Source organism: Pelophylax lessonae, assembly GCF_965119305.1.
Source record: "Pelophylax lessonae genome assembly, chromosome: 10".
In the NCBI taxonomy this organism is placed as follows: domain Eukaryota; kingdom Metazoa; phylum Chordata; class Amphibia; order Anura; family Ranidae; genus Pelophylax; species Pelophylax lessonae.
Genome location: NC_138777.1, coordinates 37,867,754 through 37,885,773, shown reverse-complemented (window position 1 = coordinate 37,885,773; position 18,020 = coordinate 37,867,754). Strand labels below are relative to the sequence as shown.

The window sequence follows — 18,020 nt, the reverse complement described above, 5'->3', positions numbered from 1 at the left end:
TATATACCCCTAGACATATATAGGTGTGATAGTAGCAGAAATATATTACTGTAAATGATTTCATTAGCGCAAGCATTTATTTCTGCTACTATCACACCTATATATGTCTAGGGGTATATATTCAGACATATATGTGTATATATACCCCCTATACACATGTTCAGATGTCATGTCTGACATCAAACATGTCCTCAAAAAAGCACTGGCAGTGGCAGCCCCTGCAGCATAAAAAATGCTTGGCTGGTGAGAAGCCATATGGGTGTGCCGAAGCAATTCAGAGAAATGATCATTTCTCTATAGCGGTCACCCTGCTATGGAAGGGTTTTGTCACCCTGCCATAGCAGTCACTGCCAGTTAACCCTACACTACGGTCCCCTTACACTTAACACTTTCCCTACAGAAACTAAATTTCTGAAGCTAACTTAAGTGTAAAGGAGCACTCTAACTACACTAGATATCCCTTTCCTTACACTAATAAATGCTAAATGACACTTTTAAAGTAAAATTAACAGAACTGCTTCCACTCTCTTCCATGTCCAGTATAACAATGCTAGGAATATGGTGGGGGCGATCTTATATACTGGGGGGCGTATTCACTAATGATTGGTCTAGGGACCCCCTAGTCACTCCAATCACATTCCTAGCATTCTCCTGCCCCCTCAATTGGCTTTTGCTAATGGTTCTGGTCCAATCACTGGCTTTTAAAGCCCATTTCCTGAAGCATTGCATTTTGGGCGGTTCTGGTTGCCGAATTCCGAACTTTTTGGGCAAAAAGTTCTAAATTCGGCCGAACCTCGAACACCCAATGTTCGGGCCGAACCGATGGTCGACCCGAACCGTTCGATCATCCCTAGTTAAAAGATTAAAACATGTGTTATTATCTCTAGCAGTGGTGTCACCCATCTTACTAGTCCTGCTGATGTCACTCGTACTCTCCGGCCCGACGAGTTTCCACACAACTGTCGTCTACTGGGGCTGGAGATCCTCCAAACCCAGTAGACGACAGTTGTGGACTTAATATAGGATTTTTTTCATACTATGCACAGAAACCCTTATCTATGCATAAGTTTATAATATAGTAGTATATGTGTATATATTTGATTCATGCACCTTGTGGTTCACATTTATTTTAGTTTGATATATGCATTTACCTGTATAAGTTTATTTATTTGCACTTTTTGATTCAGCTGATTATTTTTAATTTCTGTCATAATTTGTCACAATTGGTCATAATTGTTTAGGGACAGTGCACCATTGTTTTTACGATTACTATTTATTCCATTTCCAGAATTTGAGTTGCTGCAGTTTCACGTTTAGCCAGCGCAGAGATATATTTTTAGTTTAGATCAGTGTACATGTACTTAGGTCATTTCCATGTGTTCCAGCCTACTTTTATTCTATTGAATGCTTTTCAAGAAACAAACAACAAGTAAACATATCCTCTGAAGAATTCCGCAGGACCGTCCTCCTTGCATTTAATGCAGTGACACAAAATCGCTGTGAATATGCACAGCCGTGTCACCCACTTCAGAGAGCTTTTATTGAGTTGTCAAAATACCTATTGTGTGTGATGATGGTATAAAAGCAAGGCAAATGTTGTGACTTTTGATCTTTAAAGTGCTTCTAAAGGCTGAAGGTTTTTTTACCTATGAATGAAGGTAAACCCCCCCGCCCCCCCGCCCCCCCCCAAGCTTCCCCCAAATACTTTATCTGAACCCGTTCTCAATCCAGCGATCTGCACGAGAGCAGCAGCTCTCCTAGGTCTCTTCCTCATCATTGGTTGAGACACAGTAGCTGGAGCCATTGGCTGGACACACAGAGGCGGCTCGGGAGCAAGCAAATCGCTTGCTCGGGGGAACCTTTATTATTGCTTTGGGCCTTCAAGATTTTTGTATTTTTAAAAAATGGGGCCCCAGTCTAAACATTGGGCTCTTTAGGGCTTAGTGCATTTGGTAACCCCTCTGCTTATAGGTAGGTATACAGTGTATGTAAGATACAGTATGAATACAGATTATTCAGGATAACTACCCCTTTAAACACTAATCTCAAATGCATTCACAGCATGGAATTCTAATGACACTTGGCGACGATGAATATTTCTCTCTTGACAGTCATGATGCTCTGACACTTTGTATTCCTTTTCTGCCACTTAGAAAGGCAGAGCTGGAAAGAGGGAGCCCTCCAGAACTGGAGAAGACTGCAGCACCGTACTCCTCTCTCTCTCTCTCTATCTCTCTGGGAGATAAGAGGAAGGAAGTTATGAAACAACACGGATCATTGTCAAACATGAAAGGGAAATCAGGCCGGAGGGAGAAAACTGCGGCGGAGAGTGATGCAGCCAGAATCCCGCTACTGATCAGTTCCTTTATCTAATAGAAAGTCATTCATATGTATCCTTTCTTAGGTTTTATAGACACCATCTGGACGATTTTATAAGCAATTGCAAACAGCAAACATGATGTGCAAAGGGGCATAGTTCAAAAATGTTGCATGTTGCAGAATAGCCATTCTGGGGTGAAGAGAAACTTCCATAAACAATGAATGGAAGCTCATGTATACATAAAATACAAGTTATAGTAAGGGGCCAATGTGTTTTTTTTTTTTCTCTGACCGGTAGCCCACACACCCCAGGAAAGTATTAAAGCGATTGTAAACCGCAGCTGGTTAAAAAAAAAAAAAAACACCTGGAAGGCAATTGCATAATATGCTAGTATGCATCGCATACTAGCACATTATGAAATAATTACTTTGGAACAAAGCCCTCCTGTGGTGCACTGTCCCCGCTGAGAGGGCTGACTTCTTCCCCTGGTCTTTCTTCCGGGTTTGCGTGCTCCAACTGTGATTGGCTGAGCCCTCGGTTCCAGCACAAAGCTCTGAAGTTCCGGCAAGCTATGCCGGACCTTCAGAGCGCATACACTGGTGATGTCACTGCCTGCATCCAGGGTGAATATTCATTGTACCTACAGGCAAGCCTTATTATAGGGGGCTATAGGCTTACCTGTAGGTAAAAATCACTAAGCGGGCTTTACTGCCGCTTTAAGGTAAGGGAGTCGCCAGTGCTATCTGTCTAAAGCTGGCCATGCACTTGTAGATTTTCAAATGAATGTACGTATGAACATTTGATGACTTGAAAAATGTCATTTCAAAGTACTTCAAATCTTATTTGCTTTTAACATTTTGGAGGGAATGAAAACCACATACACAGCTGGGAATTAGTTTGTTGCTCCATCTTGCTCCTACAAAAGGAATGTCAATATGACCCCACTAATGATTCGAAAAAACAAAATTCATGATCTTAAAATTAAAAATTACAAATAGAATTCTACTACTGTATGGCCAGCTTTGGATTATCCAACCACTCCTATCCACTTGTTTCCACTCAATTCCTCCCCTCCTTTTTTGGTCTCTCTTTCTCTGTCTCCTTTCCTTCCTTTTCTCCCTCCACTCCCTCCTCCTCTCTGTTACATTAGCCTACTTAAGTGTCTAGGGGTACAAATTTTCAGTATAAACATGCACAAAAAATAATTTTAGGCCACACAAACACAATGTATTACCCAAGACTGAGGTTGAACAAAGTGATTAGATACCCAACATGTCAACCCTTAAACTTGCATGTGCCAGTGAAATGGTGACAAACTTCAGTACCCTAATTTTTTTATAGGCAATGTTTTAAAAGCCCATACAGGTCATCAGTTTAGAGTTAACCATAAATAATGGCCCTAGAATTACTGCTTTGACTCCAGCATGCACAGCTATGTGTAGCATGTGTAGTGCAAGCAACATTTTCCTACGTAGGCATCCTCAAAGCGTGAGTTTACATGTAAATGGGCATGTATGTAAGGGTGGGCCAGGCTCAATTTTTTTTTTTTTTGGAGGGGGGGGGGGGAGTTTAAGTGCTTGGGTACAACTTTCATTTTTTACACTTTTGTTCCACTGAAATGTTATTTATATCATACAGGGGACCAAATGTCTCCTGTAGTCTCATGTTCTCACTGTACTTCTGTGGGTTTCTCCCACACGCCACAGACATGCTGGTAGGTTAATTGGCCCCTCTCCAAATTGGACTTATGTATGTGTACTTATATACAGTATCTCACAAAAGTGAGTACACCCCTCACATTTTTGTTAATATTTTATTATATCTTTTCATGTGACAACACTGAAGAAATGACACTTTGCTACAATGTAAAGTAGTGAGTGTACAGCTTGTATAAAAGCATACATTTTCTGTCCCCTAAAAATAAACTCAACACAGCCATTAATGTCTAAATCGCTGGCAAGAAAAGTGAGTACACGCCTAAGTGAAAATGTCCAAATTGGGCCCAAAATGTCAATATTCTGTGTGTCCACCATTATTTTCCAGCACTGCCTTAAACCTCTTGGGCATGGAGTTTACCAGAGCTTTGCAGGATGTCACTGGAGTCCTCTTCCACTCCACTGGTGGATGTTAGAGACCTAGCGCTCCTCCACCTTCCGTTTGAGGATGCCCCACAGATGCTCAATAGGGTTTAGGTCTGGAGACATGCTTGGCCAGTCCATCACCTTTACCCTCAGCTTCTTTAGCAAGGCAGTTGTCACCTTGGAGGTGTGTTTTGGGTCGTTTTCATGTTGGAATACTGCCCTGCGGCCGAGTCTCCGAAGGGAGAGGATCATGCTCGCCCAATTAACCTACAAGCATGTCTGTGGAGTGTGGCAAAAACCCACACAAGCACAGTGAGAACATGAGACTACAGGAGACTTTTGGTCCCCTATATGATATAAATAACATTTCAGTGGAACAAAAGTGTAAAAGTGTCATTTCTTCAGCGTTGTCACATGAAAAGATATAATAAAATATTTACAAAAATGTAAGGTTGTGTACTCACTTTTTTGACATACTGTTTGTCCTACTATAATGATTAAAGTGACACTAAACAATATACGGTACTTATTTTCCACAAATAATCTATACACATCCACTACTTAATAGCCCTATCAATTTTTTTTCCATAAAATTGTTCTCTATTGTGTTCTTCTGCCTCCTTGTATTTTCCTACGTGAGCGCTCAAACTTCTCCTTTTCTCGTTTTTTCCCTTTGCGTCCACTTGTTTAGAATGAGCAGTGCATGTTAGTTGCTGTCATGTACATTGCTCTACGCACAAAAAAAACCCCATAGTATATAGTCCATCCCGGAAGCGAGTAAGAGGGAGTTTCGGCATTATTACATACAGTAGGGACCATGGAGAATAAATCTAATCACCCTCTACCAGTAAGCATAAAAAAAAAAAAAAAAAAAGAAGAAATTGCAGATTTTTAGTAAACAGAGCAACAGAATGGACTTTTCTGAGTTAAGAAAACAAACTTGATTACACATTTTTTTTAAACCCACAGTTTAAAGTCCCTCTAAAGAGATGATAATCTTTTTAAATTGAAAGGCAAGTCGAAACCTAACTAAGTTTAAATCTACTCCCAACCCCATTCTAAGCTCAATCGATCTACCCTATAAAAGGAAAGAGGTCTATACTTGCCTATTCTGAAGCTGCTCTTGTCTGGTCACATGACTGGCTTCAGAGTATAGAAGGCCTAGCTGAAACTGGATGCCCCATAGTAAACCTTCGTGTGATGTAATCGATCAAGCTCCACAGTTGTTGTTGATGATCTCTTCTCTCCCCTGAAGTCAGCGATTGGCGAGATCACATGACCGTAACGGAGCGACTTCAGAATAGATAAGCATAGACATTTTTTCCTTTTACGGGGTAAATAGAATAGGCTTAGAATAGGGATGGGAGCAGATTTAAGCCTAATTCATTTTTTACTTGTCTTCCACTCGAAGATTAGCTTGTACCTCCAGGTAAGCTTATACTAAGTCTTACTGGTAGGTACTGTGAATATTTACTAAACTTGTGCTGTTTAGTATATTTTCACTTTGGTTCTAGCTAATGGCATCACTGGCACATGTGCATTATGAGTGTGCCCTGAATGCAAATAGCACCGTGCCATGATGATGACTTCCATGACGTCATCGTGGCCCCACCCTTCAAACAGCCAGAGTGTGCAAGCCTGAAAGGAAGACAGGGCGAAGATGGGATTGTTGGGACCGTTGACTGCTCAGCGCTGGAGGACTCAGTTTAACAGGTAAGGCAGCCATAATGCTAGTATGTGGTGCAGGGCATATTAGTATATTAAAGAACAATCATGCAAGGGACCCATTAAAAAAAGACAAAAACACAAACATGTTCATAGAGTTTACTAATGTTTTAATACTTATTGTCCTGGTGATGACCACTGTGTGGTAAAATCAAAAATTTTGAGTTGGCATCAAAACAGGAATAGAGTGGAAATCATCTGAAGGAGTGTGGAGCATGCTACTCCATTTTGTATAATATAAATTGCTAATTGCCTGAAACTCCATTTCTGTCAATTCTAGACACACATAATATATATAGTTAGTACATAATAGCGTGTCTAGACTGTATTGTTTGGTTTGCGGATATTTTTTACTTTAGTTCCTCTTTTGACTCATAAGAGCTCAGACTTGTTTTTTACATATATTAACCACTTTACCACCGGAGGATTTTGCTGTCTTACGTCCAGGCCACTTTTTGCGATTCGGCGCTGTGAGAATTTAACTGACAATTGCGCAGTCGTGCGACGCTGTACCCAAACGAAATTTACGTTCTTTTTTTCCCACAAACAGAGTTTTCTTTTGGTGGTATTTGATCACCTGTGCGATTTTTACTTTTTGTGCTATAAACAAAAAAATAGCGTTTATTTTGAAAAAATAACAATATTTTTAACATTTTTTTTATATGAAATTCCCCCCAAAAAAATGTAAAAATCAAATTTTTTTTAAATTTTTGGCCAATTTGTTTTCTGCTACCTATGTTTGGTAAAAAAAATCACAATAAGCGTATTTTGATTGGTTTGCGCAAAAGTTATTGCATTTATTAACTAAGGGAAAGATTTCTGTCATTTTTGGTGTTTTTTTTTAACGCGTAATGGCGGCAATCTGCGATTTTTTTTGCGGTACTGCGACATTGCGGCGGACAGATCGGACCTTTGACTGACATTTTTGACACTTTTGGGGGTACCAGTGACATTTCTATAGTAATCAGTGCTATAAATATGCACTGTTCCTGTAAAAATGACACTGGCATTCGCCGCCGCTCCTCCCCTGGCCCGACTCCCGCTGTGACTGAAAACAGCGGGAGCGCGCCTTCGGTGGCGCGCGAGTGCCGCCTACAGGGGGAGGAGTCCAGCGACGTAGGTCTACGTCGCTGGACGGAATCAGGCCACTTTGCCGCAGTACGGTCAACGTGACCGGTCGGCAAGTGGTTAACTAATAGAATCTAATAATTTAGTTTGCATCCATATAAGGAAATTACCCTAGACCACCCCCCTTTTACAATGTATGTATAAGTGTTTGCAAATGCATTAAACCTTGGAGAAATCCTTTGAACCACACGCTGACTAGGTAGTTTTATTCCAGTGACAAGGGTTTCTCCCGGAGACTCCGCCCTTACACAGAACCGACTTGGCTTGGGTAGTCGGGGACTACTATGAGGTGAAATTGAGTCAAACACCTTCATCATCCAACATGTAAATTTATAAAAAGAGATTTTCCTCATTTTGGAGATATTTCCTCTCACTTTCTGTGGTGTTTACAGGACAGGAAGTGAAGGGAAATCCCCCCCCAGCCCTTCTTGACTGCAGCCAATATGATTAAAAAAAAAAAAAAACACGTTTTGCCTTTGCAAAGTTTTTCAGGATACAAAGAACAAAATATGTTGCAGAAAGGGGAGCCTAAAATTGTGCCTGGAGTTCTGCTTTAAGGATAGGCTGGCCAGTTATCCATCCCCAGGGCTGCCGTATCAGCGGTTTCTACTTCCCCATCCTGTGCTGACACTCAGACCGCTCTGCAAATACCACCTCGTATCTCAACCCGCTCCTCTCTTTTAACTAAGAAATTTTTGAAGCGCTGAACTGTGGGCACACAGGAGCCTCAGGACATCTGAGAGCCTATTAACATCACCCTTGATAACAAGCAGTGTGTGTGGCGCAGATCCCTGAGTCAGAAGGTTCCATCACCCTTACACGGCTCACATCAGCTAAATAATGCACAGCGCCTAGAGAAACACAGCCGTCTATCTAGGTTAATTACATGCGCAGCACAAACAAGGACAAGGGCTGGTAACGGAATAATGACAGAGAGATGACCCTGTGTTTTGGGAATTGTCCTCAGTATTTCTGGCCCGAAGAATGGGAACGTGACAGAATGCTTAACGGGGAACTGAGCGGAATCTTTAGATCAAACCGGAGGGTAATGAGAAGACATTTTTAACAATGAAGATCCAACTGACACTGAGCAGAACTCTGCATATAAAGCACAAGACTGCAAAGGTACAAAAGCTTCTGTTTTATTAGAAGCATTCATTTGTAGATTGACAGGAGCCAAAGACGCTGACGATCTCCTCCTAGAACCAGATGACAAGTTACAGCAACAAAGTATGTTACATGCTATCAGTTCACTGGGTTCTATTCAACAAACAATGCTAAGTACCAATGGTGCACCACCAGCCTCTAGCAGTTAAAGGCTAAATTTTGTAAATGCACCAAAAAAAATGTGCATCTAGTAAATTTTAGCATGGAGACCTGCAGAGCATTGCATTTGTAATCAGTGTGTCGAGGGTGCAACATACATGCTCTTGCCAAAGCTTTCCTCCAGTCAGGTGTGCACCTCCATATGGACTTGGGGCTGGCAGAAAACTGTGGGTGTGTCAGTGAACTACAGTAGTGAGGGGGGAGAGATTGCCGACACGCCACCGTGGGTGATGGGACTTGTAGAAAAATAATGCAAATGATAACAAACCTGGATATATCACAATCACAGCAAACATTCAAATGGGACTGCACATTGATGACATTACCTCTACGATTAGGCCTAGTTAGGGTGAAACACATCAGAGGGCTGTGGGCACAGGACCATCAAGTGAGCCAGCCTGGCTGAATAAAGTACCAATAGTGTAACGTCATTAGTGCGTGGCCCCATTTGACTGTTTGCTGCAATATGCCGAGTGGAGAAAAGCTCCCTGAGGTCAGTACCTAGTTCATCGTAGACTGGAGAGATACACAGGGACTTTGAGTGTTGCAATTAACTAGAATCTTCAACAAACTTAGATGGCGCAACTGTGCAGGCGAGAACCACGCTAAATTAATAAAAACAATAAGATTCCCCTGGAGGACAGACCCTGTAATTCAGGTAAGGGAAGGGGGGGAGGTTTTTGGCAATGGGGTATGTGATCCTGTTTTAGGTTACACTCTACATATGGGTGTAATGTGCAACACGGTCCAAAAGAAAGAAGTCCTGTAAAGGGTCTATCTAAAAGTGATAATTAAGTGGGTCCCTGTCCTCACATACTGTATGTCTTGTATCCTAGTGGGCTGCGTCATTAAGCTCCAACAGTGAGATCTCCCTACCATAATTCCTGTTCACCAGAGAGTTTTGGGTGTTCCTTTCCAGGTTTAATGGTTCTAGTAAAGCAGCGATCTCACCAATAGAGTCTCAGAGAGATAGAAACTCTCAGGTGGTTTACCCCAGCATCTAACAAAAACTCTTCTGCAGTTTTTAATAGCAGAGCTATGTGGATCTTTAAATTTAACATATTAACATTGTATGTCAGTCTCAAATTTTATAAAAGCTTCTAATATGCAAACTAACTGGTCTCCTAAGGCAGACCCCCAAAATAATTTAATGTCTGTGTCCCCCCAGCTGTGTCCCTTGTTCAAAGAGTATTACAAATGCAAGGTAAAGTGTAAATACTAGCCCCTCCCATGCCACCAATGTCCTAGATGGAACTTCTTCAGTATCTTGCTTTTCCTGTTTCCGGGAGTATTGGATGCCTGGTCCCACTCTGTGCTCCGTGAGTCCTTCTCCTGACCCCTATATCATTATTATGTCCTGTAGCAGGCAGCACAGTGGCTAAGTGGTTAGCACTTCCACCTAGCAGCTCTGGAGTCGTTGGTTTAAATCCCAACCATGGCACTACCTGCCTGAAATGTGTATGTTCTCCCTGTGCCTGTGAGCTGCCATTGGAAAACCCTCCTCCTCACAATGCTACCTTGCATTGCTACCTTGCATTGGGGATCCTCTGGCTTTACTACTTTCTGAGTGTGCAATATGTAGGCTGCCATTCCTGACCACTCCTTGAGCTGCTGGCAGCCTGACTGTCATGTTGATCTTCCAGCATTAACACTAAGTTGTTATTACATAACATGTATGCAGATCTTTATTTATCAAAAGGAAACAGTGCAGACTTCTCATAACACATTAATATAAGCATGTATAACATGGGGTTAAACAGGAAGTGCCAGTAAAGCATAATCCATGGCTAATTCAACAGGAGATCCCAGCAATAAGGTAGAGTATAAACAATCTGTTAGTATGAGCATAAGTACCCCACATTGCACAGCACTCAGGGCAGGGGATCTGTAGCCCTGTACCTTCCTTTTTCAGAACAAATATTGATGGGTAGCGGTGAGGGAGGATGAAAAAGAGAAAAAAATGGGGGGGGGGGGGGATTCACTCTACTCCTCCACACCTCCCAGACTTCTGCGGTCATTTGGTCCTCTCCCAAGAAAGTAGGGTTGGGTTTAGTGTACCAGAAATGTGTACTCCTTGGAATACACAAATTTGTTCCAAAAAAATACTTAAGAAATTTCTCAGTGAAGCCCCTCTGTATTGCAAGCAAGTCCTCCATGTCATTGATTTCATTAACCTTATTTCAACCAGACGGTGATCGATGGTGCTTATGTCTGTTTTGAAAGAAGGGGGATGCAGCTTCTTGCTGCAGTCACCAATGTTGGCAGAATGGAATGTGTGTAGGTTTTTTCCTGGGATAGTATGGTGATGCAGTAGAAAAAATGCCGGGTCCCATGGAAGCTCCTAATCTGTGAATTTTTTAACAATGTGTCGAACATCAGTCCAGAAGTTGCGAAGGAGTGGCAGGACCAGAAGACATGGAGCAGAGAGCCAACCTCTTCTCCACATCTCCAGCATAGATAAAAGCAATGAGGGAACATCTTATGGATCCATGTGGGTGTGTAATACCAACGTGTAAGTAGTTTGAATCCAGATTCTTAATATCTGGAGCATACAGAGATTTTATATGTAAAAAGAAAAATCCGCTCAACATGTTTATTAGAAAGGATAAGTCCTCCCTGTAGGGTAACTTGAAATGCGCTGGAGGAGAGAGGAGCAAGCGGTAGGTCAGCGAGATGGTATGACTCAGCAGAAAACATTCAGAACAGAAAAGTTCAAACAGGGTATTCATGCCGACACCAATCTAGCACCCTACTCAGGTGGGAGGCAGTATAACAGAGGGCTATATCTGGTAATGCCATGACCCGCAGTAGTTTCAGAAGTCACAAGACAGTCTGAGGGAGTCTTGGGGGTTTATGTGACCAGAGAAAAGGAGGAACTGTCCTGTTTACAGCTTTAGGAAAGGAGCTAGGAGTGTGGATCGGTACAGCCTGTAAGGGATACAGCAGATGAGGCATAATATTTATCTTGAATATGCTGCATCCTCCGAACCAGGAAAAAATGGATTTTTGTAAAATCTTACCGTAAAATCCTTTTCTCTTAGCTCATTGACAGACGTAGTCCTCGGTGATACACCACCTTCGGGTTATGTTGCCTCCACAGGAGCAGGACTAGACAGGAAATTAAAAAGCTCTGGTCACACCCCAGGGGCAGTCCCAGAGGGTATATCCTCTCTCTCTCTGCCTCAGCAAATCAGTTATGTGAAAAAGCAGTCTTTAGAGATTTTAACCCAACTCAAAAAAACAGAGGGGCGGGGACTACGTCTGTCAATGAGCTAAGAGAAAAGGATTTTACGGTAAGATTTTACAAAAATCCATTTTTCTCTAGCGCTCATTGACAGACGTAGTCCTCGGTGATACACCACCTTCGGGACGTCCCAGAGCAGTATCACAACTGAGGGGTGGGAAAATGGAAATCAAATCCCAATCTAGAAGGCCCAACCGGTGCCAACTAGAAGTTTACAATGCTCATCCTTAATGATGAGACTCAACAAAAAAAGAGAAAACAAATTTTTTTTTTTTTTCAAACAGAAAAAAACCCTCGAGGTAGACCACTGGTCTCCTCAAATTGCGGCCTGCAAAACCTTGCGGCCAAATGAGGCATCCGCCGATGCCGTCACATCAATTTTATAGAACTTTGTAAAGGTATGTACCGACGACCAGGTGGCCGCCTTACATACCTGGACCACTGACGCCTGATGGCGAAAGGCCCAGGAAGTACTGAGCGCTCGAGTGGAGTGCGCCCTAACAGGGAACGGAGGACTCTGACCCTTAATAGAATAAGCCTGTACCACCGTTTGTCTAATCCATTTGGCAATGGTCGCGGCAGATGCAGGCAAACCCTTTCTGGGGCCATCCGTGATCACAAAAAGTGAATCCGTCTTACGGAATGATTCCGTAGCTTTCAGGTATACCCTGATTGCCCGAACCACATCTAAGGAATGCAACGCATGTTCCCGATGATGCTTGGGCTGAGGACACAAGGAAGGTAGTACAATATCTTCATTCAGATGAAAATCTGAAACCACCTTGGGAAGAAAAAGATGGCTTAGGATGAAGTACTACCTTATCCCTATGAATCACTAGGTATGGTGACTGGCATGATAATGCAGCCAGTTCTGACACCCTGCGAGCAGAAGTAATAGCCACCAAGAAGGCCACCTTCTGGGATAAAGTAAGCAAGGGAATCTACCTGATGTTTTCAAAGGGAGGTTTCTGTAGAACCGACAAAACCAAATTAAGATCCCAAGGCGGTAGGGGCGCGCGGACTGGAGGAGCCAGGTGCCGCACCCCCTGGATGAAATTCCGCACCAAGGATTTGGTAGCTAAAGGCTTCTGAAAGAAGATTGCTAATGCTGAAACTTGACCCTTGATGGTGCTCAAGGCTAGCTTCTGCTCAACCCCTTGTTGCAAAAAGGCCAATATTCGAGACACCGAATAGGTACGTGGAGGAAATCCTAAAGATTCGCACCACGCAATATAAGTTTTCCATGTGTGATAATAGACTTTGCTGGAAGTCGCTTTCCTTGCTTTAATAAGGGTAGGAATGACTGAAGCTGACAAACCTCTGTCCTTCAGTACTTGGGTCTCAATGGCCAGGCCATTAAACCCAGCGACTGTAAAGCATGATGGTAAATTGGTCCTTGAGACCACAGACACTCCCTGAGACGAAGTTCCCACGGAACGTCTACGACTAACATGTCCAAGTCGGCCAGGCCGGCTTGAGGAGGCCAGCCTAGAATTTCTAGGACCACTGGCGCTGATTGGATCTGAACCAGGCGTCCCTAGAGGTATCTGGCCCCGACCATCCGAGAAAGTCTGGTCGTTCTGTACCCACACATTTATCAGATACCTGATAGTTATCAGGAAAGGTGATCTTTTCTGGTTGAACCTCAGGGACCGAAGTCACCCGACTAGAGGCTACTTGGCCTATCTGGTCAACCAGATCCGATTCCTGTGAGGTATCGGGACTAATCTTAGGAAAAGGTAAAGAAAAAAGATCTATTCAGGGAACGGTAATTACCGCTTCCTGTAGTACTTAAATGTTGGAAGGGAAGAATCGCACCGGTAGTAGTGGTTGATGCTCGATCTAATGTCCTGAATACCGGTGAAAACGTCCCCCCACCCTGAAACCGGGTGGGGACGCACCTTCAGGCTGTGTACTCCTTTGCTTCGGGTTTGGCTGGGTTGGTCCTTTGCTTGTCCGACCAGCCCTTCTTGAACCCTCCTGGAGGAGTCTTGCCTTTCCCGCTAGTACCAGCCGGGCGCCCTTTATGGGCGGTAAAGAAAGGTCCTCGCTTGTTGCGAGGTCCCTTAGCTTTAGCAGCCTGTGGCAAAAAAGTGCTCTTGCCCCCAGTGGCATCCTTAATGATTTCATCTAGGTTGGCCCCAAATAGACGATTCCCCTGAAAGGGGAGATTTGTCAAGGTCTTCTTGGAACCTAGGTCAGCTGACCAGCATTTTAACCACAGCACACGTCTGAGGATCACCGCTGTCTTAGATGCATGCCCTAATAAGGGAGTAGTGTCCAAGGCTGCGTCACAGATAAACTGTAGCCCTTGTATAATCTGTTCCATCAAATCAGATGTCTCCTGGGGAATATCTTTTCCCCTAAGATCTTGGCGTACCATTTTCGCCCATTCCGTAAGTGTCTGGGAAACTAGACCAATAACAATTACTGGTCTAAAAGCTGACCCTATCAGAGAGAAGATGGTGCGGGACTCTGCTTCCATCTTTCGATCCACCGGATCCTTAAAGGACGAAGTGTCCTCCACTGGAATAACCGTGGCTTTATTCAGCCTGGAAATAGGCGGATCCACGACTGGTGGTACCGTCCATTTCTTAATGATGGATTCCTCAAACGGATAGCGTCTAGCAATACGCTTGGAAATAGTAAAGGTACGTTTAGAATGCTCCCATTCTCCTTTAATCTGATTACCGAAACATTTAGGTACAGGAAAAGCCTTCATCGTCTTGATGGGCTTATTAGTACCAAAAGGAATCTCTGTTTCAGTTGCCTCTGCCGGTAAAGCCTCAAGTTTTAAGGTTTCCTGCACTGCCACAACTAGTGCGTCCACCAATGCTTCTTCCTGAATAATAGCAGGAGAAGAAGCGTCCTCCTCACTGTCTGAGGGGGCTTTACCTGGGATAACAGCCCTTGCAGAGGAACCTGCAACTGCCGTGACCACCTCTGAATCTGAGTCAGAGGTGTCAGATGGTATAGGGGTAGGCGGGGGTCGCTTCCTTGACCCCCGTCCCTGACAGGCCGCCTCCACCCGAGCCACCATAGACTCCAAAATTGCTGTAAATGACTCTATACTCTGTGCACCGGCGGGTCCCGTGGCCCCCTCGAGGGAAACAGGTGGGGGAATATGTGTGGCAGGGTCCATGATAACTCCAGTTACTTCCTGGATAATATAATTCAAAAATAAAACTTTTCTTTTTTTTTTTTTTTTTTTTTTTTCGACCCCCAGCCACAAAAGCCCCTTAGTGTTACCTGCTAGGGATCCCTATCGATCGAGAGAGAGAGAGATAGACCCCCAGGCTCACCACTTGATGCTCAGAGTTTAACTGCAACAGGTTACAGCGCTGTCTTAACAAACAGGAAGTCTTTTGGCTGGCTGCCCAGGAAGAAAGGAGGCGGCTCCGCCCCTCTGTACGCCTTCCGGCGCCTCCCCCAAGCTCCACGAGGTGTTTGGATCACCTCAAACATGGCCGCCCCCATGCTGGAGACACGAGGCTACGCCAAAATGGCGGCTCGTGCGATCCAGCAAAAAAAATGGCGGCGGCCCGTACTGAATAGCGGTGTGCTGCAGGGCACACAACACTCTCACTGCATGGGGATATGGCGTGGTTGGCGGTCCCGGCCCTGGCGGACCGCATGGTCGTTCGGGAGGCCTGCTAATAGCTGGAGATCTGATTAGGAAGGCAGTCTACATGTCCGTGGCTTCTGACTGGTAGGTAGCTTATTCTTAACCCATAAGATTCCCAGAATGCCACAGATTACATCTTTAAAACATGTATACAATTAGATTGTTAGCTCCCAAACCAAGCCTCCTGGCTTTTTGCACACATAAAATCACACTCAAAGTAGGAGGATCTGTGTCATGTTGTAGGATAGAAAGGGACTCTATCTTACCATACAGAGAGGGGCCCGCGTTCACCACAAAACCCGTCAGGGGGAAAGGGGGAACATACTACTCACCATACCGGAACCAGGCGGGCACCAACTCCTGACAGTACCCCTCTCCACCGGGGCGGGAGGGCTGTCGACCGATACGGACGCCGTGACTCATGGTCTTTGGCGTTTCAGCGAGACGTTTAACTCGCGTGGACAGTCCTTTAATGGGACTTTGTCGCGGCCGACCCAGCGCGGAGCTATGGCCTGCACGCGCTCGTAGGCTGAACTGGGGTGACCACCGGATCTCAACATCCAGCCCGTCGCCCAGTTCAGCTTTCTTGCTTGAAGATCTCACAGGAACACTGGAGAAAAAAGCTGTCTAAAAAAAATCCTTTAAGAAAAAATTCTTGCCAGGACCTAAGATCCCAGCAAGGTGTCTAGGTCCTTACTCCTAACTAGACAGAAAATAACTGATTTGCTGAGGCAGAGAGAGAGAGGATATACCCTCTGGGACTGCCCCTGGGGTGTGGCCAGAGCTTTTTAATTTCCTGTCTAGTCCTGCTCCTGTGGAGGCAACATAACCCGAAGGTGGTGTATCACCGAGGACTACGTCTGTCAATGAGCGCTAGAGAAACAAACCTTTATGCCAGGCCGAGAGATCTTTCTTGATCATCGTGATCAGCAGCTTTTAATTACTTGATGCATGCTTGTCATTGGCCAATGACTCAGAAAGTATGCATGCCAGATGATACAAATTAAGTCAGTGAGCGAGTATAGGAGCCAGGAAACTAGCATTTTCAGAAGGAGGCCAACAATAAAAGCCTTTGTATTTATTTAGCAATCTTTTCTTAAGATTACTAGTACTTACTGCTGTGTCTTTCGGTGTTTAAATCTTTCTAAAGAATCTAAAGCTGCAAAAACCTTGACCTTTAGCCAAAATCATTTTCTTTCCATTTTGAGAGAGTGGATTTAGGTTATTCTTACTTCTATACCCTGAGGATTCACTTCAAACTAAATAGCACCATAGTCAGGATTTAAGATCCTCAGTCACATATGCATGTCCATTAATATTTGTGGTCACTAGAGAAGTGCCCATCCTCTTACATTAGTGGTTAATGGAGTAGAGCCTCTTACATTGATGGTCACTCTAAACAAAATGCCCTCCTAAATTGTTGGTCAGTGGAAAAGACTCCCTTACTTGGGGGTCAGTGTAGAAGGGTCCCATCACTTTTGTGGTTAGCAGACAGGGCCCTCTTACTCGGTGGTCTTTGTAGAAGAGCTCCGTCACATTGGCGGTCAGTGTAGGTGGGAAGTCTTGACAAGATAAAGCGGAAAAGAAAATGGGACTTTGAAGGTAGCCACTAATAACCCCATGGAAGAACTAAGTATTGATACAATAAAAATTAATTTTATTTAAACATTGTTAAAAAGTTATATACTAGAATCAATGCATGCAAATGAATGTATGAAAATACAAGGTACAATATCTCCCCATTGTGAAACAAAATTTCTCCCAGTCATAGCAAAGTACACCAGGAAGACGTATAGAAATACCTGTACTGTATATAAATGCGTAAATCTTGCGAATAATATTGAAGGTATCTGGGTCCCACGGGTATCTCAAAGAATCACAGGAACCCTTCTGTGACTGCTGTGATCCTGTGATTCTGTGAGATATCAGTGGGACCCAGATACCTTCAATATTATTCGCAAGATTTACCCATATATACAGTACAGGTATTGCTATAGGTCTCCCTGGTGTACTTTGCTATCACTGGGAGAGAACTTGTTTCACAATGGGGAGATATTGTTTTGTACCTTTGTGTATTTTCATACATTCATTTGCATGAATTGATTTCAGTATATAACTTTTTAATGATGTTTAAATAGAACACATTTTTATTGTATCAATTTGTGAGTTCTTCCGCTGGGTTATTAGTGGCTACCTTAAAAGTCCCATTTTCTTTTCCGTTTTTTCTTGTCAATATTACATGGGGATGTGGAGCCACAGTGATTTGAGTCCTGTCTCATATCTTTCTGTTATGTAGGTGGGAAGTCTGTCTGCCAATGCTCGAAGAATCCAATGTATTTTTGGGGGGTAACATAGTTAAACGGTTAATTATCTAGAGGATGTGAAGCTACATGATTATATACGTAAATAGTACAGCTTTGTGCAGGAATTCTCTGAAATAAATGGTGCCACAAGGCTATCTTTGCCGGGTATGTACAAACTTTTTTACTCAACATCAGTCTGCTAGTCTCATGACTTATATCACACCTTTTTCAAGATGCATCTCATTCCCCCACACCTAATCACACACCT

At 43.5% G+C, this 18,020-nt stretch overlaps 1 protein-coding gene across 4 annotated transcripts in view; it reads right to left on the bottom strand.

The window, feature by feature from the left end:
• SHANK2 (SH3 and multiple ankyrin repeat domains 2) overlaps nucleotides 1–18,020 on the bottom strand; it is a 976,209-nt gene that overhangs the window by 432,453 nt on the left and 525,736 nt on the right. The window lies entirely within an intron of this gene.